The 12,033-nt window shown below is 31.8% G+C and overlaps 1 protein-coding gene across 1 annotated transcript in view; it reads right to left on the minus strand.

The window, feature by feature from the left end:
- rsh (Rap GTPase activating protein radish) overlaps positions 1–12,033 on the minus strand; it is a 912,147-nt gene that overhangs the window by 159,904 nt on the left and 740,210 nt on the right. The window lies entirely within an intron of this gene.

The raw sequence follows: 12,033 nt of genomic DNA on the forward strand, positions 1-12,033 counted from the left end.
AACGAATGATTTATTTTTATAATAAAAAATAAATAAAGCTTAAAAAATATAAAATTTATTATTTATAGCAATAAATATTTTGTAGCTTTTTATCATAAACAAATAAAATTGAAGGAAATAGAAAGCTATAAACCTCATAAAAAGATACTTGGGATTTATAAAAAAATAAGCTGTACTAGCAGTTATAACATGCTTCACCTAAACGCTTGTCTTTAGGCTACAACAATTTTTAGTTAGTCTTTTTGCACATGTTCAATAGCTCAGTTCCTGTACAAATTACAGGAACGGAATCCCTGTATTTGTAAAAAAGCCTAATTGAAAATTGTTATAGTCTAAAGACAAGCGTTCAGGTGAAGCATGATACCGCTGCTAGTCGGTATGTACCTACATACCGACTATGATCTACGATCACAACTACATAGATATAATCTACATAGGTATGATCTACATAGATATGATCTACATACCTATGTAGATCGGCATGTAGGCAGCTAAGAGTATCCCCAGATAACAACACCAAAGAGAGTACCAGTTTTACAAATCTTGGCACCCTCATGTGCTGATTTTACCCACCTAGATCTGCGCTATGTAGGTGGGTAAAATCTAAGGGTAAAACTCTAATAATTAATGAAAAGAAGGGATCAAGGGTAAGAAAATGCGGGGAAAAAGGATCGATGATGAGGTGAAATTATAGTCTTACTACTAATAAAGAAAAAAAAAAAAGTAAAGTCATTAGATTTTAAATTAAGTACATTCAACACCGAGAAAATTCAAAATTATGAAACAATTTTAATATACCAACCATAAAAATTATTAAAATACAATAAATGCTTACTTTAATTGTTAAATAATCATCTTTACTGGATATAAGAGAATTAATAAATGGCAATTTAAATATAAAAACAAACATAAAACCAATAAAAGCATTTAAAAGATATATGTTGATAGTAAAAACAAATAAATGCCAAACGCTTAATAAAACAACGTAAAAAGTATTTTTGGCTTCATAAAAAAAAAAAAAAAAAAAAAAAAGGCTAAAAGTAGTTGATTAAAAATTAAACAACATTATTTAGACAATCTAAGTTGAAAGTACAAAGTTAGCTTAAATACTACTGAAAACTCCAACCCAGGCTAGCCAAAACATGCTAATCTATGCCTCTTTTTTTGTTTATGATAGGATACAGGTAAAATAAAAATAAAATTATAATTTAATTTCTGTTAATACTAACTTATTCAATTTTTGTACAAGTAAAATTTAGTGTGGTAACGCGTTTGCGTTTGCGTTACGCGCACGCGCACAATCACTTATCCATACAAACTGATTTTCACTCAAATTTTCTAAACATATTGAGAATCAGAAGATCTGAAAACCTCAAGAAATGGGAAAAAATGGGTATCAAAAACTTTTATTCATTATATACATCTACGTGGAGTTTTCTATACTAAAGAGTGTTCAACTCCTTAGTACAGATAATGGTGGGGACCCCCATCAATCAGTTTATACTAAATGCCTATTTCTGTTAAAATTCATATATTGTTGTGAGTTGGGTAAAATAATGCGGAATATATTGGTATGGCTGGAGCCGAAGTGAGAGGACTGGTTTACTGCCTGCATATTTGAGTATTGCCAGTATAATACCTGCAACTAACTGGAAACTACCAGATATGGCCAGTGTTTATACGGCAGAACTTACTGCCATTCAGCAAGCTCTTCGCTTCACAGAACATTATTGCGAAGAGAGAGTGCTAATTTGTTCCGATTCTCTAAGTGCACTTGTTGCAATTCGGAACAAAAACATTAAGGATAACCTAATTTCAAACATCCTGTCCATTTTATACGTTTTAAATCAACGAGGACAGCGATGCGTATTTGTATGGACTCCAGGGCATGCTGGTATTACAGGTAATGAGAGCGCAGACGAAGCTGCCAGAAAGGCAACAGTCTGCGATGATTTAGATGCATTTCCTGTAAGAGTGGCAGATGTTAAAAACTGTCTAACGTAGTAAAAACCAAGTGGAATAATGAATGGAGGAATTTAAATACCAAATTAAACTCAGTAAAAACTTCTCCATATAAATGGAAAAGCGACGTGAAGTTGACTCGTCCAGAACAAGTAGCTGTGACCAGACTTAGAATCGGTCATACGCGATTAACTAATTCATATTTGTTAACCGGCGAAGAGAGACCAATCTGCGGTGTTTGTAATAAAACACTGACAATCAAGCATCTAATAGAAGAGTGTACCATATATGAGGACCTCAGAAAGAGGTTCCGTCTAAGAAATGATTTTACTGCTGATTTAGCTAATGGAAATGAAAGAAAAATAGTTGCATATTTACACGCCAGTGGATTTCTTAAAAGTCTATAAAAATGGAAATTTTAAAGCTGTGTTAAAGAATCTCTAAGAGGTAGTTTCATTCATATATGGGAGTCTTGAAGCGGGGCACGTATAGTGACGGGAGGTAGCCCTCTTGCCTAGGCCACCCTGGCTCGTCTGCATTCAAGAGCAGTGAGTCGGGGTGTGTCCAATGATGGCATGGGGGACCCTCAAGGGTGGACTGAGGGTACGAGGCTATGGGTGGGCGCAATGCATGCTTGTAGTCTGTTAATAAGGAGGAGTCAACTGCCACGGCACCCTGGCGCGACTGATATACTGCTTAACGGCGGTTCTGGTCGCCCCGAGGGTGCTTAAACAAATTAATAAACGAGATAGGTAGAAGAAGATAATGTGTATATATCACATATTATATGTGTATATGTCATAGATTTGGTGAAACGTCTGATTATTTAGTATTAATTGAATATTATAATTTAGAATCCTACTCGTTTTGGATTTCCTAGTTTAATTTCTGTTTAATCTTCTTTAATTATTCTGAAATTTCTGTTTAATTTTATCTATATTAAAGTTAACTACTGAGTGACTGAAAAATAGACCCTCACAAGAACAATATATACATTGAGGTATACACGCCTGATCTTAAATAGCAAAAAGTTTTTATCTTTTCGTTCATTATATTCTTCTGATATTGTCGGTCAATATTCTTCGTACGTCGGAATTGATCATCATTTCGTTTATTTGTTTTTTGTTGCCGATCATTTAATCGTTCTTTGGTTTGATATAATTCTTCTAATTTTAAATTGTGTACACGTTCTCTAGTTTCAGCAATTGTGTAACTGTCCATTTTATTAAAGAATTGGAGGATCGTACTCACTTTCAAATGAAATAAGTTTAAATGAAGTGCAGCAAAAAATGTGTATATGTAATTTAATAGGCGTACAAGGAAGTCAGTCATGTGATGTCCACATCAGAATTTTTAATAAGTTTGGAGGTAGGTAGATTAGTTTTTAAACTTACGACTTAAAAACACTATTGAAATATTAATTAGAGTTGGGATAAGTTCACATTTCAATTTTTATTAAAATCAGTTTAATCATTCATAAAAAAAAGGAAAAAACCGCTTTTCTTTTCAGAAAAAGTATAGCATCAATGCGATTTGCCATTGAGAGTAATCTTGTATTCGTCACCGGGCACTATACCAGATTTTGTTATTAAGTGTTCCATCATTCTACAGTATACGCCATATATATATACATATATGTAGAACCACGACCTTGTTTTTAAATAATTTTTGGACTTGTGCATTCTCAGAATATCTCGTTATAATACTTTCTCTTATACTCGTATTTTTAGAGAGAGTAAAAAAACTTGTTTTTAAATCTCTATATGTATTAAAAATATTACTGGTACCAGTAAGCTGATTCTGTGGAAGTAAATTACATAAAAGCATTATTTGTCAAGAGGCCTGTATTTGATAGAGGCCTATATACTCGTAAATATTATAAATATAATTTATATTAAGACAAACGTATGATTTCAATCGGAATTAATAAAAATTTATCCAAAAAGATTCATTAAAAAAGATTAATAATGTTCATACACGATATCTGACAAATCAGATAGATCGATATCTTAATTAACGATATAATGAGGTATATTGAAAAAGATGTTTTTTGAAACAACAAAATTTTCATTCTGTATAAACTATGTATTATTCAATTAATTTTATATTTAAAATCATACAAATCATCTAAAAATTAACGAAATATTGGAAAAGATATAATGATTTCCTGATAAAGATCTTATGAAGAAAAAGAAGATAAAAAAGAAATAGTTAAATAGTAATATTAATTGGGGAGAAGAAGACAGTTAGAAAATAAAATAAAGAAACAAAAATCGCAAAAATATTAAAGCATTTTCAATTTTGAGCTCAATATGAGGAAGTAAGATAAATAATATAAACAGAAACATAGTATAAATTATAAATGTAAAATGTAACACACAAAAAAAATTCAGGATTTATAAAGCAAAGTTTTTCCGAAACTAAATTTTCCTTACTGCCCTGTTTGTTTTCTGGTTTTTGTTGTTAGACAAAAACCAAACAAACAAGAAACCCCACTTTTATACTGATTTAACGTAGATCCAATTATAGTCTATATTTATTCAGAATTAAGCGTTTTACCCCTTTCTGCATCAAAAGTTTTCTTCCTAATCCAATTAACAACGGTCTACATTAAACATTAAATAACAAAGTACAACAAATCACTTACTAAGTTTGTGTGTGTTTCGGTATTTACTACGAACTAATGTATAGTATAGCCATTCAAGATTTAAATAACTTAAATTAAAAAGTAAGTAGATTTAACAAATTTAGGTTAGATTATAAAAAAAAATTATTCTTATTTTTTAAATTGCAAGGCAATACACCCCCTTCATATTGCCGACCCCCTCCTACAAATGTGTCTCGGGAACCAAGAAAGAGACAAGCGCATAGAAAGGCTTTAATAAAGCCTTAGTATAAAGCGCTTATACAAAAATAATTATTAGGATTTATATATAAATATCCATTTTTACATGTTATTCAGATAGTATAGTTTCGTAAATTAAATAAATATCAAACGTACAATTGTACAGAGGGACACGTGAATATAAATAACTTACATAAATTAGACACACACACACACACACACACACACACACACACACACACACACACACACACACACACGCTTAATTTAATATTGGCGGGCGATAACGGCACCAACAATGTGAGCGGGGCGCACATTACTCCCACCACGCAGTTTACCCACCATAGCGGCGCTGCAGCTCCACTACTTTCAGGCACCAATAAAAAAAGCGTTCACCACTAGAGTGAACGCAATTCATCGTCGACCACCACTTGAAGAAGAAGTTGAGGAAGAAGAAGTTCCCTGGCTGGCTCAACGTGAGACCTCCCGGCGGATGCCAACATCCCTGCCGGAGCAGCAGGCCTGGCCGGCTCGCCGAGGGAGCCGCTGGACGCAGACGATACCTTCCCGCTCCAATCCAGCTCGCCGGGCTCAGCAGCAAGAGCCGGCCCAGCGTGGGATCGCTCGGGGAGAACCGCGCCGGCGAAAGACGACCGACGCCGATCCGACACTGCGAGAATCTGGGAGCCACCACTGCCACGCTGTAGTGGGGACCCAACTACCGCTGAGGGAAAGCCCGGTCGGACTTCAATGGACGAGCCGCAATTCCCCGACTTCACCGGAGACCAGCTTCCGGAAACAACAGCCCTTCTCAGAGCTTACGCTAATAAACGGTCCTTTTCAGGGCCACCACAAGGTTATGAATTACGTGCCGTCGAAGCCATTCGAAGACAATAGATATCACATTTTCATCACGATATAATTTATTCAGCTGATTTTAAATTTTAACATTCTCCCATTAAAAGTTCATTTTTAAAGATATGTCATTAGTCGTCTCACATCTATTCAATGGCGAAGAGTCCATTATTTTAGCGATGGACTTAAAAATTTCATACGTTCTAAGTGCCCCATAAGATACTCTTAGTCCTAAAGCCGAAATATCACTATCAAGATAATATGCAATAAAAAACCCAGAATTAATTTTGTTTAGACAAAATTAAAAAAAGGAAAATTTGCAAAATCAAAAATATTATTTAGCACATAGTACTTATACATAGAATAATAGATTAAAAAGTCTCTGTTTATTAAATTATAATTATATAATATTCAAATATAAATATTACATAATACTTAAATATTTAAATTATAATCATATAACATTTATTTCATTTAGTGATTACACGCTAACAGTTCAATTACAATACAATGCCGACCTCTGAGGCAGAAAGGTTGCAATTTTTCTTTTCATCCGGTTGATCACGGGTTCTAATACCAGTCACGATTAGCAATTTTCACAAGTTATAAAGATTCATTTCTCAACAGTGGCTATGATGGATTGGGCAATTAGCCTGTTCTTAATGTTTAAAAAATAAATACATAATAATATTTTTTTATATGAAGTGTTTCAACAAATAAGAAAATACGAGCTATTTTAACTAACTAAAAGATTACTTAAATAGATGACACCATAATAACTGATTTTAAATTAAAATAGATTTACTCTATTTACAAATCAAAAAAAAGATAAATAATTAAAAATAAAATAAAAAAAAAAAACTTTTATAATATTACTTTCTCGGCTAGCGCTGTAGCAGAGCTATAGCCTTAGAAGGAAAAATATTGTAATCGGTCCAATTTGGGTATAAGCGGTTTTCACCGGATCTTGACTTTTGACACCTAAGGAACCCAAAAAAACCAAAAAACTGGTTGGAAATTTTCCGGATCTTGGTATGCACGTTTGTGTGTGTGTCGGGTGTCGAACCGTAAATGACATTATATCTCGAGAACTACTCGACTGATTTTGACCAAACTTGGTCAGATTACTTCTATATTCTCGAATATGAAGCATTGATGTCATTACATTTTCAATTTAAAAGGTCAAAGGGGTGACGGTGTACAGCAAGATCTTTTTTTTTTTTTGTCTTCAGTCACTTGACTGGTTTGATGCAGCTCTCCAAGATTCCCTATCTAGTGCTAGTCGTTTCATTTCAGTATACCCTCTACATCCTACATCCCTAACAATTTGTTTTACATATTCCAAACGTGGCCTGCCTACACAATTTTTCCCTTCTACCTGTCCTTCCAAAATTAAAGCGACTATTCCAGGATGCCTTAGTATGTGGCCTATAAGTCTGTCTCTTCTTTTAACTATATTTTTCCAAATGCTTCTTTCTTCATCTATTTGCCGCAATACCTCCTCATTTGTCACTTTATCCACCCATCTGATTTTTAACATTCTCCTATAGCACCACCTTTCAAAAGCTTCTAACCTTTTCTTCTCAGATACTCCGATTGTCCAAGTTTCACTTCCATATATAAGCAAGATCACCTCTCAATATCTCGTGATTTCGCCTAATTAAGGTCTTACTTTTCTTAGGCACATTTGTTAACAATTGAAAAATAATAATATTTCTAAAAAAATATATTTTTGCAAAATCGCACCCCCACCACAAAAAAAAAATGTTCTAAATAAACAAGCGGCTAAGTGGGTATATTGATTCATTAGTACTCCTTCTCACCACAAGCAGCGCTGGGGTAGCACTGACAGCTTCTGTAGTCGTCTGTCATGTTGTGACGTCACAGGTGACCGGTAGAATTAAATAAATGAATACTATTTAAAGTAGCCGCTAGTACCGCCACACCAGCGCGAAAGAAATACGGTATGGGCTAATACGGAATACGGAATTAAATAAACGAAAAAAAATTATATTTAAAAAAATATAAATATTTTTAATTAAGTTGTGTGTGTGTGTGTGTGTGTGTGTGTGTGTGTGTGTGTGTGTGTATGTGTAAGCCTGTAAGCCGTGCATTAGAAAAAAGCCGCGTATCGGAAAAGTCCTACAGCTTGTTGTTAGTTTTATTTTTAAACAATTACTCTCTATAAAATGAAGTTAAAATAAATTCCAAAAAAGGGGAACAATGTAGGAAATCTTTATGTTCATAAAAATATTACTTGGTTTGATTGAATCATATGCTATTCCGGATGTTTATTATAGTTTTATTCGTTCTTATGCAGTTGCGTCTTTTGTTAGTGTAATGAGCTTACCAATAATTTCTAAGAAATTTAAATTGCCAGGCCATAAATTGTTAATTAAAAACTAAAATAAATTTTTGTTTAGGAGATATTATCGAAGGCTATTAAAATAAAATAGATTTGACCGAGCCAATTTTTGCCATTTTAATCTTCACAGAATTCCTAGCACTTTTCTATTGCGACATTCCATCACCTTAAATTTAATATTTTCTTAACAAACTTCAAAAAATAGAGGAGGATTTCAATTTTCAATATTCTGTACTAATTTTTTAAAATATTAAACCTACTTTCTACGAGATGAGAAATATAGATGATTATTTTTTTTTTGTAAAGTAAGTTCTTCAGGTGTACCCGGGGTTAGTTTCTTTCAGACAATTTAATTATTAATCTAAAAAAAATGTACAAAATGAAAAGTTATACAGAAATTTTTTAAAAGTGTTAGTTTGTTTATTATCACTGTTACTTAGTCCTCACTATGTTACAACCCATCGATTTCTGTAGCGCAGTGACGTATAATTTGGAGTCATTTAATATTCAGTGAACTTTCAAAAGAAATACATCTTTTAAATTTTAAAATATTTACAAACTGAAAAAAAAACTTTTTTTGATATACGTACGTGTATAAAATTAATTAAGTATTACATATATATATATATATATATAATACACACACACACACACATACACACACACACATATATATATCACACTTCATATTTCACTTTCTTGTGGACAAGATACCTACCGTAATTTTGCGCCAATCACTTTCAAATTGATAAATAAAATATAATGACCCAAAATCTTGGTCGAGTTCGTTAATGGTCAAAATCGGACCATATTGGGTGGAAATGGGGGGAGGGGGCATTTTAGGAAAAACAAAATATCGCTATAACTCTCTTATTAAGTTAAATAACGAATTCGTTTTAAGTTCCTAGTATTTTTTGGATTAGGGCTTAAGACTTATCTAAATAAATTTTTTTTGAAATAACCAAATCCGCCCAGGGGGTGGAAAAAATAGAGTTTAGAAGACAAAAAATCATACCTCCCTAAATAAGCACAGTATCGAATCGGTTTAAAGTGGTCGTTGGTCCTGTAAACATTTTCTAAAACTTTTGTCTGAAACAATTTATTATTAATTATATGACCAATCCTTACGGCAAAAAATAACCAAAATATTGCTGTAATTATAAGAAGATGGGGCTTGTCGTATGCTAAACACGTGAAACATTTTTCACATGCAACCATTGTCATATTGAGCAAACTTGAAGTTTTTCTTAACTTTAAGGCGGAAATCCTTTTTATCCCCTATTTAGCACCGGTGAAATCTACCTCCGCCTTCCGGCGTGTCAAAAGGGATTTATTTTTTAAACAGGAACAAGGCACAGTATTGTAATATGTACTATATTAACTTACATGTTTTAAAGCAGTCAATGTATAGTTTGTTTTAAATTTGTAAAAAAAAATCGTAATTAAATTTTATTTATCAATAACTCAAAGTTGTCGAAAACAATAGGTACATAACGGAAATATACATACTTTCTAAAAATCTTTATTAGGCTAGCAATATTTTAAACATATTATAACATTAGTACTCTTTGAAAACTTTGAAATCCAATTCGGATTACTATCAACTGTGAAAAAGGAAAATTTTAAATTACTTACATCAAACGGGTTATTAAAAAGAAATCTGTACCGGATGAAAGCATCCAGTAGATACTACATATTAAACTTTAATGTACGATTTGTTCTCTGTAACTAGAAAATGTTTTATTTTATGGTATGAATAAATTTTAAATCAAACTGGAATTAAAAAAAAAAAAATCAAAATGTAATAAGTAATACCGACCTACTTACAGTAGAGTTACATTGCACTGATCGACAACGAGCAAAAAATACCACTGGATGAGATACTTTAATAACCAGTCTACTGACATTAGTTTGGCCGTCACTTTTGTTGGATATATTAGTCTTGATATATTTCTCATACTGCCGACAAATTCATAAATATACATAACATAAAAAATAAATAAAATAAACATACATAAAAAATAATAAACGGCTACAAATACATCCGCTATAATTATACATTTATAAAAAAAGAAAATTCACAAATTAATATTAAGTAAGTGGTAGACAATTTTATTATTTATATTTTTATTCGTTATTTATTTATACAGAAATAACAGATTGACGCCCAATTACAATTACTAATAGATGATAATTCAGTTTTTATCACGTGAAAAATATTTTTCTTAATTGGACTAAAATCCGGGAACCTCCGGTTGAAAGGCGAGACGCTACTCCACCACTATGCAGTTTGGAAAATAATTTTAATAACCAAAATTAATATGTACTTAATTTAGTAGATTAAGTACTTAATTACTGGTCTTTAACAGTAACACTAGTTTCTGGTACTTAATTTATATGAACTAGTAAACTTTAATAAAATGGATATATCTAACTGACAAAACTAAAAATATTTTTTTGTATATTATTTAAAATAGGTACAAAGGTACTTAAAGGCGTAAAGGAATAATTTCAATAGCAGTTTTTACCATCTCCACCATATATAGCAACAAAGAGGTGATGTCCTTTCTGCTTATGGTCGATCTGTATTTATTGCTGTATTACGTAAAACGTATACAAGTGAAATTTCAATGATACGCTTTACGTTAGGATTTAACCGTATTCAAATTAAGATTTTAGATTCCTTTCGATTCCGTTTTTATTGTAGAAGGTTATTTTTTATTTGATGCTCTTAGTTAAAATACCTCGATGTTATCTTTGCTTACCAAGTTGTAGAGTTAAAATTACAACTTAAACTTTCCTCAAAGTTTATATAAATAAATGAATAAGTCAGATCCAACAAACGTTTCAGATGTTAGGAAAACAAGGAATATATAACCTAAATATACAAATAGACTTACGTTTTCTAAAGGTGGAAGAATATTCTAGAAATAGCTTCGTATTACAAAAATGACTATGTGATTATACGGTAGAAACATATATATATATATATATATATATATATATATATATATATAATGTGAATAGATATAAAAATGAAATTTATCTACGCTATCTTCAATCCAATCATAATTTAAAAAAAATATATTGTGATATGTGACTTAATAGTTCAAATTTGACGAGAAAAAGTTGTTATAGTAGATTTTTAGATAACTATTCCTGTTTTAGAAAAATTGAACAAAGCAAAAACCGCTTAAGAAATAACTTCCTACACCAAAAATTATTATTATTACTATTATTGTGTAATAAATAAATAAACACTGTATTTAATAGCTTAATTATAAAAGCTAATTTTGTGAAAACAATTCAACATTTTATTCAATAACTTATGAACAATACATGCTCTTATTTTGAATAAAATACCGGATTACGTAAATCGAAATGAAATACACAAAACGGTAAAAAAAAAATCAATTATTACAAAACTTCAAAGATAAATGGTAAATTATGTAAAACACAAATTTTTTAAACTCGCTCTTCGAAGTGGTTGATAAATCTGGGCTGTGTGCTAATCTCAAGTGAAATTCGTTAAGAATTTATTTGTATTCATACTAGGACCTGATGACCGACTTGCATAGTAGAAATTAAAACAAGAATATCAAGAAATAGGCATTTAAAAAAAGGGAAGACTGCTATGTGGAAAATTAAACTTAGCGTTAAGGAAGAGATTAATGAAATGTTTTATTTGGAGTGTGATCCTCTACGGAGCTGAAACGTAGACGATGAGAAAGGCAGACAGAAAACAAACTGAGACATGAGGTATGGGTGTGGCGCAGAATGATCTGTCAGGTAGTAAAACCATGTAACAAATGAAGAAGTATTAAGGAGAATCGGAGAGAACAGGAAAATGCTAAATGAGATTGAATGTAGAAAAAAGAAGCGGCTAAGACAGTGATTCCAAAAACTGTGCGCCGCGGCGCCCCGAGGAGCCGCGGATTCTTCAAAGGGGTGCCACGAAATAATGTAAAAGCTTCATAATTAATTGAACCAAGACATTTATAATTAT

This window comes from Lycorma delicatula, chromosome 10 (genome assembly GCF_047948215.1).
Source record: "Lycorma delicatula isolate Av1 chromosome 10, ASM4794821v1, whole genome shotgun sequence".
Classification (NCBI taxonomy): domain Eukaryota; kingdom Metazoa; phylum Arthropoda; class Insecta; order Hemiptera; family Fulgoridae; genus Lycorma; species Lycorma delicatula.